The sequence below is a fragment of the Ursus arctos genome, unplaced genomic scaffold, assembly GCF_023065955.2.
Source record: "Ursus arctos isolate Adak ecotype North America unplaced genomic scaffold, UrsArc2.0 scaffold_11, whole genome shotgun sequence".
NCBI classification, from domain to species: domain Eukaryota; kingdom Metazoa; phylum Chordata; class Mammalia; order Carnivora; family Ursidae; genus Ursus; species Ursus arctos.
In genome coordinates, this window is record NW_026622775.1 from 4,116,332 (window position 1) to 4,136,366 (window position 20,035).

General features: G+C 41.8%; 1 long non-coding RNA gene across 1 annotated transcript in view; it reads left to right on the forward strand.

Annotated features, from left to right (window-relative positions):
- The window catches only part of LOC125281012 (uncharacterized), a 33,192-nt gene extending 14,727 nt beyond the window's left edge, over positions 1 to 18,465 (forward strand). The window contains exons 3-4 of the long non-coding RNA XR_007187987.2: positions 6,875 to 7,010; positions 18,363 to 18,465. This is a non-coding gene — a long non-coding RNA (uncharacterized LOC125281012). The remainder of the gene's footprint in view (positions 1 to 6,874; positions 7,011 to 18,362) is intronic.
- The last annotated feature ends 1,570 nt before the right edge of the window (positions 18,466 to 20,035 follow it).

Here is a 20,035-nt window from a genome sequence, read left to right on the forward strand (position 1 = left end):
GCCCTGAGGCTACAGAGGTAGAAGAGACTGACTTCCTCCCTAGAGTTTCCGCTCTAGCAGTGGGAAGCAAACATGCAAACAGAAAGACAGCTTAGTGTGGTGTGTGCAACGATCCGCAGGCCGGCTAGCACAGTGTGCATGTAAAGGGTAGGTGAAATTCTATTTGCAAAGTGTATATGCAAATATGGATTTGTAATCATATTATTATGTCTGTACGTAGCACGGCAGCACTTAAGAGATAAATGGGAGCCACACTTGGTCAGGTTGCTATGGGAAGTTGAAGGCTTCCTGCTGAACAAACATGTACTTTTTTGCTATTGAGGATTTGGGCCGCACAGTACTTTGATCTAAAAATTTTAGTAGATAAAGAATGAATATTTATTGTTTTTATGAGCATTGTTTTGTATGAAACAAATTTAGGGGAGTGGAAAGGAATAAATATTCGGGACAGCAAACATTTAAATGCCAGCAGTTAATTTACTTCCTTACCTTGATTTACAATGGTCACATTTGGGTGGAGAGCTGAAAAGAAGGAACCCTCTTTTGTTCTTGTTTTATTTAGAATTTCTAAAGTCTAAAGAATGTTTTTATTGCAAGTACATAAAGTAATGAAAAAAAGAAAGAAAGAAAGAAAAAAAACCCACAACAACCCAAACCCAAGGATTTAAATGCCATTAGAGAAGCTTAACCTTAGGGTGTTAAATGAGCAAAGGATATTCTAGCAGATTTCTTTTGAATCTTTTTTTATTCTTTTTTCTTCTTAAATACCTTCCAACTTCCGATTTGTTTTTATAAGGAAAAGGGGGGGAAAAAGAAGTGTTAAAAAGGGGGGAACAGTTCAAAGAAGCTGGGGCTCCAGGCTAGTAGACCCAGGACTCCACAGCGTGAGCAGAGAGGACTGATAGCTGAGCGCTTTGAGGTGAAGGAGATGGTAGATGTCTCAGAGACAGAGGATTTTATTTGGATGACTCGGATAGTTCATCTAATACAGCATGGATGGCTCTGTCCTTGGCCTGCAGAGTTCCAGCCTGCATGACTAAACAGCCACCAGCTTCAGAGTCTTAGAAACCTAAAATCCTAAAATCACATTTAGAGCTGGTGTGATGTTTAACAGGGGTCATCTAGAGCGAAAGCAACTGATAGGCTCCCGAGCTACTGATGCTGGCTCTCAGTGTTTCAAACATACCATTTGCCTTGATCAGATGTTATTTTCAGGAAAGAAAATAGTCTTGTCTCTGGGACTCTGCGACACTAAAAATTGTGCTGAAATTTAAAAATACTCCAAAGTTTCATCATCTCCATAAGTGTTCAAAGGGCAGGAAAAACCCACAGCTTGTGTTTTTTCGGGCCTATTATTTTATTTCAAATGTGATTTTCCTTATGTTTTATTTGTTTTACATCATTATCACAAGCAAAATGGTGTAGCTATGGCAATGCTTATAGCATTTGTGTGTCATGCTCTGGGCAGCCGTGTTGTGGGCGGTGTCTCACACTCTAGAGCAAGGAGGAAGATGACATCAAAGAGCTTGAAGACCCAGCACATTTACTTTTCTGATTCAAATTACTTTGTTTGGAAAAGAGTAAACACAATTACCTTAACAACTGAGCTGCGAGGCTTTGAGGGTTTAACACTACATTGTTTTCCTAGGGAGAGGGTGGGGACTGCTCGGAATCAGCGAGAGGGGCCTCAGGAACCAGGTGGTTTTATTTATTTTCACTTTCTTCTCAGAAGTGATTTTGAGTAGCCACACAACATTTGATTGAGTTTCTTATAAAATTAACTTTGCTTATTTTCCTTATTTAAAATGGAATTAATGTTCATTATAAAATAATTAGCGAGGCCAACAGAGAAAACCTACAAAATTCTGTTCCCAAGTCTCTTCCTACATTGGTACCCTCCGCCAACTGTGCCCCTATATCCATGTATAAACACCCCCCCCATGACGGCATGTTCTTCGTTGTTCCCTTTTTTACTCAGTGGATCTGGAGGACTTTCCCTCTCAGCCCCTATAGTGCATCTGTGGTATAGTATTCCATTACACAGGTGTTACCTGGTTTATTTCACCTGTCCTCTCTTGATGGGTATTTAGGTGATTTCTAATATTTTGCTACCAACAACAATGTAGCCACATTGTTAATTAATATTCTCATAGTTGTGGGATTTTGCAAGTGTGCGAGCGTGCCTGGAGGGTAAATAACTAGAATTGGAATTGCTAGGTTGGGAGGTCTGAGCACTGGTGGTTTTGTTTGAAATTGTATTTGCTTGCTTCCCATAACAATCATACCAATGTACACTCGTGCCAGCCATATATGAGAATGCCTGTTTCCTCACATCCTTGGGAACACAGTGTGATGTCAAACGTCTGGATCTTTGCCGGTTTGGAAGATGAAATAGTGCCTTTGTGTAGTTTAATGTATACCTATCTTGTTGGTAAGGATGAACGTCTTAGCTTAAGTTTATAGAGCTGTTCGTATTTCTTATTCTGTGAACTGTGTGTTCACATCCTTTGTCCACTTTTCTACTGGGTTTTATTCTTTTTCTTATTGATTTCTTATAGATCTTTATATATTAATAATGCTAGTCTTTTTTTCTGAGATAGGAATCATACACATATTTACCAGTTTGCTGTTTGTGTTTTATTTAAATTCGTCTCTTCACTCCCTACCCTATGCAGAAAATTTTTATTTCTATGTAGTCAAATATCCAGGTTTTTATCTTTTATGACTTAGAGGTTTTATTTTATACAAGAGGCTTTTCCCAAAATAGGTTATTTATTTATTTATTTTTAAGATTTTATTTATTTATTTGACAGAGATAGAGACAGCCAGCGAGAGAGGGAACACAAGCAGGGGGAGTGGGAGAGGAAGAAGCAGGCTCACAGCAGAGGAGCCTGATGTGGGGCTTGATCCCACAACGCCAGGATCACGCCCTGAGCCGAAGGCAGACGATTAACCGCTGTGCCACCCAGGCGCCCCCAAAATAGGTTATTTAGAAAAATCCTTCCATGGGGCGCCTGGGTGGCACAGCGGTTAAGCGTCTGCCTTCGGCTCAGGGCGTGATCCCGGCGTTCCAGGATCAAGCCCCACATCAGGCTCCTCCGCTGTGAGCCTGCTTCTTCCTCTCCCACTCCCCCTGCTTGTGTTCCCTCTCTCGCTGGCTGTCTCTATCTCTGTCAAATAAATAAAATCTTTAAAAAAAAAAAAAAAAGAAAAATCCTTCCAGGTTTTCATCTATTTGCTTATTAGTTCATATTTGATACATCTGGGAGTTTATTTCTGTTGGGAGGTATAAGGTAAAAGACCAGCCTTACTAACATTTTCCACACGGCTACCTGCTTGCCTCTGTGCCATTTATTGAGTGATACATCTTTTCATTAATGTTTTGAAAAGTTAGTGTTATGTATTAACTTGCCTCAAGAATTTAGGTCTTTTTTTCAAAAAGATTTTATTTATTTATATGAGAGAGAGTGAGCACAAGCAAGCAGGAGCGGGGGGGGGGGGCAGAGGAGGAGCAGAGGGAGAAGCAGGCTCCCCGCTGAGTGGGGAGGCCAGTGGGGGCTTGATCCAGGGACTCCAGGATCATGACCTGAGCCGAAGGCAGCAGCTTAACTGACTGAGCCACCCAGGCACCCCAAGAATTTAAGTCTTTTGTGAATGTTGTTTTATTTCATTGATCAGTTTGACCTATCGTGCACCAGTACCACTTTGTTTTTAAAACTATACTTTTAGGGGCGCCTGGGTGGCTCAGTCAGTCAAGTGTCTGACTCTTGATCTCAGTTCAGGTCTTGATCTCAGGGTCCTGAGTTCAAGTCCCATATTGGACTCCACGCTAGGTGTGGAGCCTACTCAAGAAAAATTAAAACTCTAGTTTTATAATGTATTTTCTACTTTTTTTAAAAAAAGATTTTATTTATTTATTTGACAGAGAGAGAGACAGCCAGTGAGAGAGGGAACACAAGCAGGGGTAGTGGGAGAGGAAGAAGCAGGCTCCCAGAGGAGGAGGATCCCACCAGGCCAAGATCACGCCCTGAGCCGAAGGCCATCGCCTAAGGACTCAGCCACCCAGGCGTCTCTATAATGTATTTTAAAATCTAGCTTGTTCTCACTCTCTCCCTTATTACTCTTTTACCCCTAGATTTTCATGGCTATTCTCTTGCTTATGGACATTGAAACCAGCTTATCCAGTTCCGCCACAAAAATAGTTAATTTTTTTGTTGGAAACATGTCAAGTTTACAGATTGACATAGGGAGAATTGAATTTTAGGATGTTAAGTCTTTGACCAAGAACACGGTATTTTTTGCTATTTTCTTCAAGTCTTCATTTGTGTCTAGTAGCAGATTCCTTTAACACTTACTCCAGTAAAGAGAATCTCTCCTAGCGAAGTACTAGCAAGAGGGTAAGCTTGCCAGAGAGATACTCAGACAAAGCAAGATTTTGGCTTAACTGATACATATTTCTAATCTTTGAGAATCATCTTCTCTCTATTTAAATATAAAGCCAACAATTTTGCATCTGTGTGACCATATTAGTAACATTTGCAAAATTATCCTGCATGGTTTTTCTGTTTGGATGTGATGGGAAAAGAGGATTTCCTGGCGTCTAGCATTGTGCTAGCTCTTTCTCTCTTATTTTTACATTTAAATTTTACTTAGCTTTTTAAACAAAATTTTTTATTTTGAAGGAATGTTAGATTTATGGAAGAATTCCAAAGATAGTATTATGTTCCTGTGTTCCCTTCACCCAGTTTGTCCTAATGTTAATATTTTAAATAACCATGGGCATTTGTCAAAACTGAGGAATTAACATTGGTTACGTTACTTCTAGCTAAACTCAGGTCTCACTAGTTTTCCCATTCACGTCAGTTTTGTGTTCCCCGATCCAAACTACACTGCACTTAGTACTGCTCTTTGATTAACCCGCAGAAGGAGGCAGCAACCTTGCTCTTTGCCGCCTCTGGGGTTAACCATGTAGGTTCTTGTCGTATGGCTGGAGGAAAACCCTGATGACCACAGAATCAGATCATTTGATCACATGATACAGCCTTTCTGCTCTACATGTGCCTTCCTGTATTTGCACTGCTCCATTAATTTAACCACAATGTGTATGTTTGTGTGTGTGCTATATAAAGAGAAACATGCCTTGGTAATGTTTTCCTTCAAACACTATTGATAAGTTTGTCATGTATTTTGATAAAAAGTCTTGCTTGTTAAATCAATAAATTGGTTCTTTTTCATACTATCCACATTTGCCTAATCTGTAAAGATAAGCAGTATGGTTTGGTTTAGTGATTAAAAGCATGGGGTCTTAAAAATCTGGTTTCAAACCTAACTCAAATATTACCAGCTATGTAATCTTAGGCAAGTTATTTAATGTCACTGAGCTTCAGTTTCATCCTCTGTAGAATGGAAGGATCATAGAAACTTCTAGAGATAATGCATGCAGAGCCCTTAGGACAATAGAAATTTCTAATAAAAGGTAGTTTCTATTTATTTTTTATTTTTTTTCAAGGTAGTTTTTATACATTGGCCATCTCCCTTTCCGCCCTGTTTTCAGATAAGCTTTATATGCAACATACCCTTCAGGATCATAGCTGGGAATTCAGCAATGTAATTCTTGATGCTGTGAAGGAACAGGTATGGAAGAGGTTTCAGTAATAAGGGTTCTGGCAAGTACCGATACCACACACAGTTCCAGCCTCTCCTCTTTCTATGCACTGCTGTTTTATTCTGTACGCAACACGTTTTCCCCAAGTGTGCTAGTGAAATTGGCTCAGATCCATGTGGAGGCTGGAGGAGTGCGGAGCAGGAAGAATCTCACCCCTTCTCTCAGGTGGCTCTGTGTGTGGGTGCAGCACTCGAGTGTCTGCCCAGGGGGGCATTGCCAAGAGGCCAGCTGTGACGGAGCTCTCAAGGCTGATTCTGGGTAAAGCTCTGACCGGTTGTTCAAGGCTGTGGCTGTGGGGGTCCTTAGGGAGTTTCCACTAAGGGTAACTTTGGGTCCTTCTGGATGCCACAAGGAAATTTTTTAGTTTACTTGGGAGCATTCAGAAAAGGCTAGAGAACAGGAGAGGAAGGCAGGAGCCAGCTCCCTGGTCTGCTCTACAGACCATCCTGAACTAGAGAGAGAGATTCTTGTCAGAGAATTTCTGGGAGATTTATGGTAATTAACATTTTTTCAGCCAGTGCTATTACCTCTGCAAAACTTGACACATTTTGCAATATGGAAATACGTATTCTTGGCTTTACATATAAAGGCCTTCCATCTCAACTCACATATTTCTTTACCTGGGGTAATGCTAATACTTTCTTCTTTTTAAAATCTTATTTTTTCTATTGTGGTTATAGATCCTGTGTGTGTGTGTATTTACATATACATATATATTTATATGTGTGTATTATTATATATAATAATATAGTATTTCAGGTTCTGATTGGCGGTAGAACATTAAGCTACAAAGTTGCTCTCTTTTCTAATGGCGTGTCCTTAATAATGTTTGGAAACATCTCATAAATAACACATAGCCCTCCTCAAGCCTATTTAGCAACAAAATAATCCCCAAACCCAGTAATAAATAATCCACTATGCTTACAGCATTCTTGCAGATATAGGTACTGTTTCAGGGTCAAAGACATGAGGAGAAAGAAGGTCGATTTTTAGTATATTATGTCCTTGTAGAGTAGACCGGCAAATTTTTCCTTTGCTATGGTATTTTTAATATAGGATACTGCTTTACACTTTTACCACTTGTTTACAAAGCTGATGTATGGATCTTTCCACCTTTGAATATGAATGTAAATGATCACTACAATATTATGGAAAAGGAAGAAGTGTAACACATACATTTCTCACACTGCTTTCTTTTTCTTCTTTCAGGAAAACCAGTTCGGCTATTAAGGAAAGCTCTCAACAAGGAGGAGAGCAAGAGAAGGCAGGGTTTCAGAGAGAATAGCTGTGCCCCGTCAAAGCGAACCGGGTTCCACACAGACATGGGATAGTACACAGGACAAAGGTACATTCTCCACGGTCTTTACGTGTAATTTACTGTGCTTGTATGAACGCACTAGAGCCTCTAGAATTCTTCCTGATCATATTACTTGCTTTTCTATTGCTAAAAAAAACCCAAACAAATAATCAAATATAATTTAAAAAGTCAGCTGTCCGGATTCTCCCCTGCCCCCCGCCCCTAAAATAACCTGACGCTTCTGTGGTGTCAACATCTGTATATCTGAGTGATGTGTTTCTTGTGGTAAATGGCAATTTGGTCATCCTATATAATGAAATGTACTAGCCTTTCATTTATCAAAGCGTCTTTCTCTGCTCGGTTTTAAAAAGCAGAAATTTTACTTGGAGTTAGATATTTCCTAGGTTAATTCATATTTTATAAATATGTGGAATTATTAATTCATTCTATCTGTAGCATGTGTGGACCCTGAAGCTTATGGCAGTGCTGTTATCTGTTGCAGGGATGCAAACGTGCTCTTTGATGTGTTATTCTCGAGGACTAGAGAGGATAAGGATGGAATACTCATTGGGCCTAGTTCTCCAGACGGGCTGAAAATGCAGCAGTGGGTTATATGCATTTCCACAGAGCAGGGTCATAACTTTCTAACTTGTATCACGTTGTAGATAACAGGACCCTCCAGGGAGTAGCAACCTCAGCCATTCTTGCTGTATGCCCTTCTAGGATGGGGCCCTGGACATTCATTGCCAGGCTACAAACATCCCTTCCTGAGCAGGCTTGTTTCAATAAACTGCCTCTGTAATCACTGTGTGGAATGAGGTACACTACCCAGGAAACATGCCCTTGTGAATAGTAAAAATCATAATCACATACAATGGCAGCTTTATTTCTATCAACTCACTAATCCTCATAATCCCTAAGATAGGCTTTTTAGTAGCCCTGATTTACAGATGAAGAAACTGAGGTATAGAGGGCTTACTCATATACGTCTCTTGTTCTCTGGCCCAATCTTATGTCGCTTTAATGGATGCAGGCTGATTCTTGGCATTGAGATTCATTTTTGTTTTGCTCCCTTGGGACTTTATTCTTTAATTTGTTAATTCTTTCTTTCAGTCAGCAGTTCTGTGTTCAGAGATACTATGGACCAAGCCCAGGGTTAGGTGCTGAGGATACAGTCATGAACAAGACAGGCGTAACAGTGGCCCCATAAAGCCTACACGCTGAGCGGTGGCTCAGTTGGTGCAGCATGTGACTCTTGATCTTGGGGTTATGAGTTTGAGCCCCACGTTGGGTGTAGAGATGACCTAAAAAAAGTCAAATATTACAAAAAAAAAAAAAAAAAAAAGCTTATGGGACACCTGGATGGCTCAGTTGGTTAAGCGTCTGCCTTCGACTCAGGTCATGATCCCAAGGTCCTGGGATCCAGCCCCACATTGGGCTCCCTGCTAGGCAGGAAGCCTGCTTTTCCCTCTCACACTCCCCTTGCTTGTGTTCCCTCTCTTGCTGTCTCTCTCTGTCAAATAAATAAATAAAATCTTAAAAAAAAAAGTCTGCCTTCAGCTCAGGTCATGATCCCAGGGTCCTGCTTCTCTCTCTGCCTGACGCTTCCCCTGCTTGTGTGTGCGTGCTCTCTCTCTCTGACAAATAAATAAAATCTAAAAAAAAAAAAAAAAAAAAAAGCTTACACTCTGTTGGGAAAAGCAGACATTAAACAGATAATCACAATAGACTCCAGTGCTGTTTGGGGAAACCCTAGGTGCTACAGGAGAGCAAAGCCAGGGGATCCAATCTGCTCTAGGGGTCAGGGTCATTTCCCAGTGGTAGGGTGGGATTTAGCCAATGAAGAGAAAAGAGAAAATGGCTATTGGCAGAGGGAACTCCAAAGGGGAGTCAGGTGGGAAGTCTGTGGAATGAAGAGAACATGCTGCTTAAGGAACTGAAAAACTAAGGTCAAGCCTAGAGTGTGGCGTTGGAGGGACACTGGAAACGATGATGTGGGGAGGAGGGCTTGCCAAGCCATTGAGTTTGTACTTTAAACTCAAAGAGATGCCTTTAAAGAGATAATCAGGGAAGTGATGTGATTTAATGCATGGCTTCAAAAAGATTGGTCTGCTGCTCTGTGGAGAATGTCTGTTAAGTGGAGGCAAAAGTGGGACTGGGAAGACCAGAGGGTGGCTTCTTTTGTGACCCCATAGGGATGCCGACAAATTCTCTCATTGGTCAGCCAACACCGGGCAGGGTAAGATACGTTTGAGGTGCCTACATTCCAACCAAAGGCCAGTGAAGACAAATGTGCTTGATTTATGCAGCTGGGTGAGAATGAGCTAAGGTTTCAGTAGCCCGTGTGCTCACCAGAGGAGAGCTGGGGAGAAACAGAACCCAGAGACAAGGCCCTGGGATGTTTGATCGCTATTGGTTCATTCCATTGATATGCATCAATTCAATAAATATATTGGCACTCAAATTTTTGTCCAATTAATTGACAGCCACCATTTCTAGAGTGCTTATCAGGTGCCATTGTAGGTCTGGGTGTAGATGATCTCATTTATTCTTCATCATGGCTCTCTTAAGCTAATAGTTATTTATTTTCCAGTTTCTAGAACAGAAAGCTAAGGCAAAGAGAGTTCAAATTACTTGCCAAGGGCACGTAACTAGTGTGAGAAAAGGAGCCAGAATTCCACTATATGAACAAACGAATAAGCGAATGAGCAAAATGTACTGCTTCCTCTCATTTGCCTCTAATAACACGTGGGAATGCTTACCTAATGGTGAGCTTTCAATCACAAGAGTGTTTGAAAGACTGTAGAGGGACCCCTGGGCGGCTCAGTCAGTTAAGTGGCTGCCTTCGACTCAGGACAAGAGCCCAGGGTCCTGGGATCAAGCCCCACGTCGGGCTCCTTGCTCAGTGGGGAGCCTGCTGCTCCCTCTGCTCCTCCCCCTGCTTGTGCTTGCTCTCGCCCTCTCCCTCTGACAAATAAATAAATAAAAACTTTAAAAAAACAAAACAAAAAACAAAAACAATGGATCATCTCTACTGTCTTCATGTAGATTAAGAAACTCTGTGGGCCTCACTCAGTCTACCATCTGTGACTTTGACCCTAGAATGGAGAAAGAAAAATGCAACTACTGAGCTTTTTGTATTGTGGGGAGCATGTTACTCTTGGTCAGCCAATTAAAACAAATTTCTTTTTTTTTTTAAAATGTATTTATTTATTTTAGAGGGGGAGAGAGAAAGAGAGAGAGTGTGTGCACAGGAGCATGTTTACGGCGGGGGGCGTGGGGGGGGGAGAGGGAGAATCCTGAAGCAGACTCCCTACTGAGCCTGAGGGGCTCAATCCCAAGACTCTGAGATCATGACCTGAGCGGAAATCAAGAGCCAGCCACTTAACTGACTGAGCCACCCAGGCGCCCCAAAACAGGTTTCTAAAAAGAGACAGTTTCTCTAGGGAAAATAAATATGTAAAAAAGATTACACAAAATTTGAAGGAGTTTATAGTTAAGTTGAAGCACATATATACCCACAAAAGATAGCAACATACACGAAAGCAGCTAGGATCCTATCCTGACTCTTGCTGACCGTAGCAGCGTTCACCTTTGTGGATCCCTTCCTTCATTTAAAGGTAATAAAATGAAATAAAATAAGATAAAAAATATGGTATGAAATTTTGCAAGTAAAGGGTACAAAGATGAATATAATACAGGTTGGATTAGTATATCTTCATTATTATTATTTTCTTTTTTCTTCTAATTTTATTTATTTTTAAAGATTTGATTTATTTGAGAGAGAGGGGGTGAGAGAGTGAGGAAGGGGGAGGGGCAGAGGGAGAGAGAGAGAGAGAGAGAGAGAGACAGAAGCAGACTCCCTGCTGAATAGGGAGCCTGATGTGGAGCTTGATCCCAGGACCCAGAGATCATGACCTGAGCTGAAGGCAGATGCTTAACCGATTGAGCCACCCAGATGCCCCTTTCTTCTATTTTTAAGAGAAGTCAGAGGGGGAGATGAATCATGAGAGACTATGGACTCTGGGAAACAAACTGAGGGTTTTAGAGGGGCGGGGGGTGGGGGGATGGGCTAGCCCGGTGAAGGGTAGTAAGGAGGGCACGTATCGCATGGAGCACTGGGTGTTATACGCAAGCAATGAATCATGGAACACTGCATCAAAAACTAATGATGTACAATATGTGACTAACATAAGATAATAAAAGAAAAAAAGTAACATTAAAACATTTTTGTGGGCCTATAGGTACTATGAAGTACCTCGTGGATAAGTTGGCCCTGTTTCCAAATAAGTGATACAGTGAGAAAAAACATCAGGAGAAAGAGATTGTTTTGATCTGGACTATGACTCTGGGGATTCGAAGTTAGCCAAAAAGATGATGCTAAGTGGTCCGTTTCCAGGACAAGGCAAAGATGGAATGGGCAGCTGAATAAAGTCCAGAGTGCAGTGGGAAGGAAGGGGGACAGGTGCGCAGTGAGAGAGACCAGAGATTGCCTTTTATCTGATGCCAATTGTGGAGTCTGGGAAGAGATTGCTAAAACTCACTGTGTAGGGTGGGACGGAGACCAACATGAGCCAGTGAGGATGGGGAAGGCACAGGGGAAAGGTGGGATTCTGACCAGGACCCTTAGCCAGAGTGTAAGGCAGGGGAGCCTGGGGTGATGGGCAAGTACAGGGGCACGTCTGTGCAAGGCAATCCGGAAAGGCACATCGGAGCAGGGTGATATGGTGATACCATGAAGTCATCCTTCCCCGTTGATGGTAATCTGATTTTTGGCTCCTTCCTGGGTTGCAGAACCTGCTAATCATAGACACCGTAATAGCTGGGGTTCTGGGTGTGAATTAGGTCCTCCCAATTGATGCATCTTGTGAGACTTCAATTTAAGAGACCTGACTTAAGTTGGGAGATGCATTGACTTTGGCACAGTTTTGCAAAAGAAAAAAACCTTAATGCATAAACCCAGTTGAAGCATCTACTTATGTCATATCTACTACGCAAAACACAAAGCTGAGCCCAGAATTAAAGGGGGTGAGGCAGTTCACTCCCAAGTTACTTGGCAAAGGGCATCAGTGCAGAGAGGGGTGAAGAATTAGGGTCACAAAAGGTGATGTGACACAGGGAGTAACGTGAGGTGAACCCCATATTAAAAGGACCCTGCCAGTAGCTGTGTGGACAATAGACCATGGGGAGCAAGAACAGAGTAAGAGAACAGGCAGGAGGCTATGGCAACAGTCCAGGCTGGAAATGACAGTGGCTCGAAGTAGGGGAACGGGGCGGTGGAGATGGTGAGAACAGGTTGAGTTCTGGATGTATTTTGAAGGCAGAGCTGACAGGATTTGCTGATGGCTTAGATGTGTGATACAAGGGGTAGAAAAGAATAAAAGATGACTTCTAGGTTTTTGGCCCAAGCAAGTGGGCCTTTCTTTGAGGCCCCACTGGTCCCTGCTATGATGCATTGCACGGTGATTACATGAGTGGGTTCCCTTTGTGATAATCCGTAGAGCTGTACGTGCCACGCATTCATATCCATGGCTTGCTGTATGCATGTGAGCTCTCATTTAAAAACCAGGGAAATATTAGTAGAGAGAGGCTCAGTCAACAGTGGGAGTCAGCCTCCTTACTTCCTCTGACTCATTCCCCTTGGCCCATAAACTCCTCAAGTTGTCTGTGGCATTCAGTTCAGACCTCTTACCTAGACAATTGCAATAGAGCTAACTCCTTCCACTGCCTTCGGTCCCCTGTCGGTCCTCACACTGTGGCAGAAAAATCCATACAAAATACCAATACGATCATGGCTCTTTCCTGCCAAGAGTTACTTCCCCATTAGAGTAAAGGTCAAACTCTAGTATTTACGATGTAAACCCTTTCAGGTGGGGCTTCTACCTGTCGGACCTAATCTTCCACTGCTCTCTCCTTCCTGCTCTGCGTTCCAGTCGTCACAGCTGTTGGCAGTTTACTCAACACTCGGGCTTGTGTGAGACCCCACTCAACTGCCCACCCCTCTGTGAGGCCTTCCCAGTATTCCCAGGCAAAGCCTCGCCCCTTCTGTGCCAGCACTTGGCCTTACCCTTCCTTCCATGTATTATTACAAATCGCATCTGGGGCTGTGGTTACTTTGTATTTGTGTGGTAATCATTTTTTAAGGCAAAGTTTATTTTCTTTTTCCTATTAAAGAGAACTGAATAAAGTGAGAGAGCTAGACATTTAGGTACGGTCTATATGAGAAAGTAATAGAAGGAAAAGACACCTCAAATCTCATTATCTCAAAATCTTTCCTTTTATTCTTCGCTTTCAGTCTTTTTTTTCAGTGCTTATTTTAAAGATATACTTGCAAACACACGATATAAATTCCGTGTCTTGCTTTTTATGTAACATTATAACGTAATGATTTTTTCTGGATGTTTAAAAATATTTCATATATGTTTGTGGGAAACCTATTTCCATGTTGTTTCTTAGCACCTGTAGTTCCTCATCCGTGGGTTTTGTTTACGTGGGTTATTTGCCCATCAACTTATTGGTTCCGTGTTTTTTATTTGTGTAAGATTTTCTTATGTAAAAAATATTACTTGCAACTGATGAATCACTAAATCTACCCCTGAAACTATTACTGCACTATATGTGAATTAACTTGAATTTAAATAAAATTTTGACAAAAAAAAACCTGTTTTCAATTAAAAATATCATTTAGGACTAAATTCGTCCATGAATAACAGAAATCCTGGCATATTAATTTTCTTCCCCCTCCACAGCTTTACTGAAGAATAATTGATAAACAAAATTGTATATATTAGAAGTGCACAACATGATGATTTGGTGTATGTATACGTTGTGAAATCATTACCACAATCAAGTTAATTAATGTATTCACCACCTCACGTAGTTACCTGTTTTTGGAAGAGAATGCTTAAGATCTGCTCTCTCAGCAGAGACCATTTATACTCGGCTGTATTCGTTTTCTCTTGCTGCTGTAACATATTACCACGCTTGGTGGCTTAAACCACACAAATTTATTCTCTTACGGTTCTGGACGTCAGAGGTCGAAAAAGAGTCTCCCTGGGGTAAAATCAAGGCATTGGCAGGGCTATGTTCCCTTCTGGAGGCTGTAGGAGAAAGAGTCTGTTTCCTTGCCTTGTTCAGCTTCCAGAGGCTGCCTGCGTCCCTTGGCTGGTGACCCTTCCTCCATCTTCGCAGCCCGCAGAGGCGGGTGGTCGTTCTCACATCCTGTCACTCCCACCTCTGCTTTCACCATCACATCTTCTTTTATTTATTTATTTATTTGTTTGTTTGTTTGTGTATTTGTCAGAGAAAGAGAGAGAGCACAAGCATGGGGAGGGGCAGGTAGGGCAGGCCCGGGCAGGCAGAGGAAGAAGCAGACTCCCCACTGAGCAAGAAGCAAGGAGCCTGGGACTTGATCCCGGGACCCAGAGATCATGACCTGAAGGCAGACTCTTAACCGACTGAGCCACCGGGCGTCCCCAGTCACATCTTTGGCTCTGATCCTTCTTCTGCTTCCCGTTTGCACTTTTAAAGACTCTTGTGATTACACTGGGCCCACCTGGATAATCCAGGATACTCTCCCTGCTTTAAGGTTAGCAGAGTAGCAACCTTAGGTCCTTCAGCACCCTTAATTCCTCTTTGTCGTGCAACGTGGCATAGCTACAGGTTTGAGGCATTAGGATGTGGACATCTTTGGGGGGATGTTATTATATGCCACACCGGGCATATCGACAAATAAAGTAGTTACTTGTTTTATGCAAAAATAAGTCTAGGGATGTCATTCCAGGGCATGACAACTTAATTAAACCATCGGGTATTCTGGCTTTTTTCCATCTTTCTGTTCTATCATCCCTAGTGTCTGCATCTGTAACTTGGTGCTTATTGCCTCGTAGTTGCCAGATGGCTGCAGGACCTCCAGGCTTTTCGTTCATGCTCCAAAAAGGGAAAAAAGTGGCGGTGTGAAGGAGCAAAAGATGAATGGGTAGGCCAGCTGAGAGTATGTCTTAGGTCAGATTCCCCGGAAGCAGACCTCGGCCTGTTCTTGTGTTAGTGATTTGCTCAGGAGGTATTTCTAGGAGAAATTGATAAAGAGAGGAATGGAAGTAGCATAGAGAAGAAGGTAAAGCCAAGCAAGGGAGTGCTACAGCCTGGCCTTGGACTCTGAGCATAAATCAGGTAGGTCTGTGCCCTCTCAAGGCCAAGAAGCTCCCACGTTCAGACTCCTGCCCCAGTCACGGCAACGAAGATGGTCTAATAGCTCAAAGGTAGCTGAAGAAAGTAACAGGTTCCAGCTGTCAGGATCAGAGCCCACGGAAACAAGGGTGTGGGCACACAGAGCAGATAAAGGGTTTCTGAGGGGATCTGGGTGGAGCACGAAGCGTTTGCCACAGTTTGTCTCTCTTACGAAGTTTCTCTGGATGCTCTCTTTAACATCTCCAACACATTCCTTCTTTCCAGACTTATCGCATAGCGCCCCTTGCTGCAAAGATGTCCAGCATAGGATTTTTAGTTGGACACCTTGCTCTTTTGCCAAAACTGGAGCTCTGTTAGTAAGTAAATAGGAAAGAATGGGTATTGGGTAGGCAACCATCATTTTGTTTACTTTAACTTCTAGTCACTTTCCTTAAACAGAGGATTAAATATTTTATGTAGTAGATATTTTCTTCTGTAATTTCTTCCAGTATTGTAAAATTAATCAACCTATATCTGTATTTTCTAGTTCATACAAGTATTTAGTTCTTTATAACTTATTTTGGTAAGTAATTTCAAATGATGCTGTAGATGATTACCCATACACCCATGTAAGCATTTTATTTGTGGGCCATGTATTTCACTCCACTGGTCTGTCCTCATAGCCCTTCTTCAGTGCTACATTTTAAAAAATAATGTGCTTTTATAACATATTTTAGTTTGTAAGAGGGCAAGTGCCCATCCTCATTTCTCTTCTTCTGAATTAGTAATGGGGTTTCATCAAGTTATTTTCACCATTTATTGTTACGGTCAGATGATTTTCCTAAATGATCAATTCAGAGGCATATTATTAACTGGATCTATCACTTAACATCTGTGAGCTTCATTTTTCTCTGCTGAAGAAGAGGTTCAATTAGGTGACTATTAGGCTCCCATCCAGGTCTAACACTTTGTCATCCTCAGAATTATCCAGCTGTCTGAAGAAGATTCCACTTGTCTGACCCTGTTGAACCTAGTAGTGGTTACTTTCGGCATGAATCAATGGATGCTCTTATGTAAGGGGTGGGGTGAGAAAACACTTCTAGAAATCTATGGCTTCTAGGCTTCCTACCGGTACACTTTTCTGCTTCCAGCCACCTGGGATGGCGTCCTTCTCAGGGCACCCAAACCAACTCTTCTAAAGAAAAAAACAGAGGAAAACAACAACCTGAACCATTAAATAATAATAGTAAAAGTATTTAACAAATAACTGTATTAATGTATATTTAATTAATAAACTAAACTTAGACTTATGCTTGGCACATAATGAACATGACATAGTTATGATCATTCTTTGTGGTTATTCTTTTATTTATCTATTCCATAATAAATAGGTGTTGGGAGACCTAACCCTACTGGTCCTTCAGTGGGGCTAGTTCACTCTTGCTTCTCATAGAGTTAGATCTCCTTGCTCTGAAACTCCCCAGACTTTGATTCTAGTGTTTAAAGTTTTGTTTTACTGTTTTTCATGCAATGTGGCCCCTAAATGCAAGCTAATGGCTTTTATCTGGTAATTTCCTGAAGAAAGAGCTTTCCATCAAACACCAAAGAAAAGACTTGCTATGTTGGGCTTATTGAGAGGAGACACATCGATTTTCAAGTTGACATAGTTAAGCCTCATAATTCATGGATTCTATATTTGTGGTCACCTACTTGTTAAATTTATTTATACTCCCCAATTCAATATTGGTGGTACTTTCATGTGCATTCACAGACATGGGTGGAATGGTGAAAAAGTCGAGTTGCCCAACGCACAGGTTTCTCAGCTGAGGCTGAACAGTGCAACACTCTACATTCTTGTTTCTGCTTGCAGTCAGTAAAGTGTCCTTTTGTGGTCATTTTAGTGCCCTGCTTTTTGTTGGTATTTCTGCCATTTAAAATGGCCCCCAAGCACAATGCTGAATTACTGTCCATGTGCAAGGGGCTGTGACCATGCCTTATGGAGAAACTATGTGTATTGGATAAGCTTCGTCCAGACATGAATTGAAGTGCTGTTGGCTGTGAGTTCAATGTTAATGAATCACCAGTACATATTTTTTCTTTTTCTTTTTTTTTAAAGATTTTATTTATTTATTTCAGATATAGAGTGTTAGCAAAAAAGCATGAGGTGGGAGAAGCAGACTCCCTGCTGAGCAGGGAGACTGATTGGGGGATGGGGGGAATCCCAGGATCCTGAGATCATGACCTGAGCCGAAGGCAGACGCTCAACCGACTGAGCCACCCAGGTGCCCTGACGGTACATATTAAATAAGGTGTCTTTAAACAGAAGTGCACACAAAACAAGGTTATGTATTGATCTCTTGACAAAAATGTTGTGACAAGAGGCTCATAGCAACCTAACCCTGTATTTCCCCCTGGGAATGATGGCTCACTGTTGGCTAATTCAGTGTTTGTAGTGACTTTACAGAACGTAACTACCACGAACTATGAGAATCAAGTGTACTTTCCTAAGGGATACATTGTTGGGGCTACTTGTGATTTTTTTAAACTGATTGTTTCCATGTCAGCTCCTGCTCCCCAAAGATGGGACTCCCTGTGTCTTATCTGGGCATGTGATGCAAGAAGCATTTGGACGCCCATGTCACTCACAGCACCTTCCTCTTGAAGTCATTTAGATCCCGTTATTCGGAAGTCCAGTGAAGGATTTTTATTATTTCCTTTAGCATTATATATTGTATGTTCAGTTTTATCATTGAAAAAAAAACTGGCTGGGGTGCCTGGCTGGCTCAGTTGGAAGAGTGTACAACTCTTGATCTTGCGGTCACGGGTTTGAGCCCCATGTTGGGCGTAGAGATTACTGAGAAAAGAATAAATATTAAAAAACCTAGTTTGTTTTGAGATGCACTAAATACTGTTTTTAGGAAGGAAAAGAAAATTGTACCCTGATTAATGATGTTGTAGATTCCTCAGTGACTAAAGCATTTTCTTAATGATAAAAATAGTCACCATTAAGTTCTACCACATTCCAAACACTGCACTAAACACTTTATTACATTATTTTATTGTATCCTCACCACAATGCTGCAAAGTGATCTTATTGTCCTCATTTCATCAGTGAGTACAGATCAGGGAGCTGGATTCAAATCCCAGTCTATTTGACCGAAAGTCCAGGTCTTTCTACTAAAGCATTCACAATAGACAGTACTTGTTCATATTACCTGTTCTTCCTTGCAGGGGCTGCGTAAAACCCATTAGGAGAACGCGAATCTAGTTTACTCATCCAGACTGAACATGTCACATTAGCAGCTTCTTGACTCAAGGTAAGGCAAACAGATGGAAAGAACATGAGACTATTCCACAAATTTAACTCATGCTTTGTTACTTTAACCAAGAGAGAGAAATGGACAAGCGGAAAAAGGAAAGGCATACACCAAACCATCTGCTTTTATAGCATATTAATAATAAATGCAAACAAATATTTGTGTTTTATCTGCATTTCGTTAGCTGGAAACAAAGCCCACGATTCCAGAAGTGGCACCTTTAGCTCAAGCACGCAGTGCCAATGAAACAGTAGTTGCTCTGTCAAACAAATAAAACATCTTTCTGCCAATGCTTTCAGGGTAATGGTAATTAAATAGATTTTCGGTCACTCCTGTCCTATATCCTGCACTAAGTTGATTAACCTGTTTAATGAGTATATGAGAATGACCAAAGCTGACCTCACATCAAAGAGCCCCATTGTTGCTGTGTGCTGACCTGAATTTTAATTGTGCACCAGGTCCTTTAATTGCACCACAGATGTGCTAGAGAATAGAGCAGGTATTTTAAGCGGCAGTGGGTTTCTTTTCCCAGATGTGTTTGGTTGCTCATAACATGCAATATTAGATGTTGTTTTGCGTGTCCAGGCTCTCAATGCTCCCCCTCTTTGCAAAGATTCACAGTTTAATAGTTCTCTTTGATATAGCCGGCAGTAGTGATCAGTTTTATTTAGATGGGAAAACTTCATTTTATGTATTACTAAACGTCACAAAGAAATTTAGGAAAAAAGTCTATAAATAAGTCAGCAGTGAGTAAGTTAGACTTCAGTCTTCAGGACTCCTTTAAGGCCTCCAGCCTCCATCTTCAGCCTCTAAGAGGATCGTTAGAGGCAGACGTGGCTTCCTTAGTGTGCTGTCATCAAGGGCCAAGCTACAAGTACCAGACCATAGGAAAAGGAAGCCAGTTCTTAAGTGATAGCATTCATTTTTTTTAAAACCCTAAAACTCAGTAACGTGCTGTAGGCTTCTTTCCAAAGTCTCTTTAAGTTAATTTTGTAAGCAAGTTGAACAGGGCGTTTTAGCTATCCGCCTGCGACAGGATAATGACACTTTGAACTCATGTTTCATTGTGGCACTTTCAAAAACATTCAAACACCAACGGCCACAAACTTCTGGTGCTTTAGACTTCAAAAAAATAAGCTGGCCTAAAATCTTTTTGCAACAAGTTGGGTTTTCTTTGGCAGGGGGTGGAGGGGGAGGTAAGGAGAGGGCATGTGTAGATAAGGCTAAATAAAGCCTACTGCTGTGGTCTTGCTGTATTCTTCCCTGCATCCGATCCTGGGTGCAAGGTGGACCCACTAAGTGGGGAGGGATGCAAATGACTTCTGTCATCCACTCTGTGTCTTCTTACCTGAGACGGGTCCCAGATGTCAATGTGAAATGGCACCCGCTCCAGGATGGGTGGGGGTGTGTGTGAGTGTGAACAGTGGGAATGCCAGCGGAGACGGAGGGAATGTATGGGGCGAGCGGGAGACAACAGGGTGTGTCTGTCTCTTGCTGACGGAGCAGCCGGCATAATCCCCACACTCTTGCATTCCCAAGCTGCCTTCTTGACTGTTCTGCTGCTGCTGCCTGTCTGGCTCATTCAGT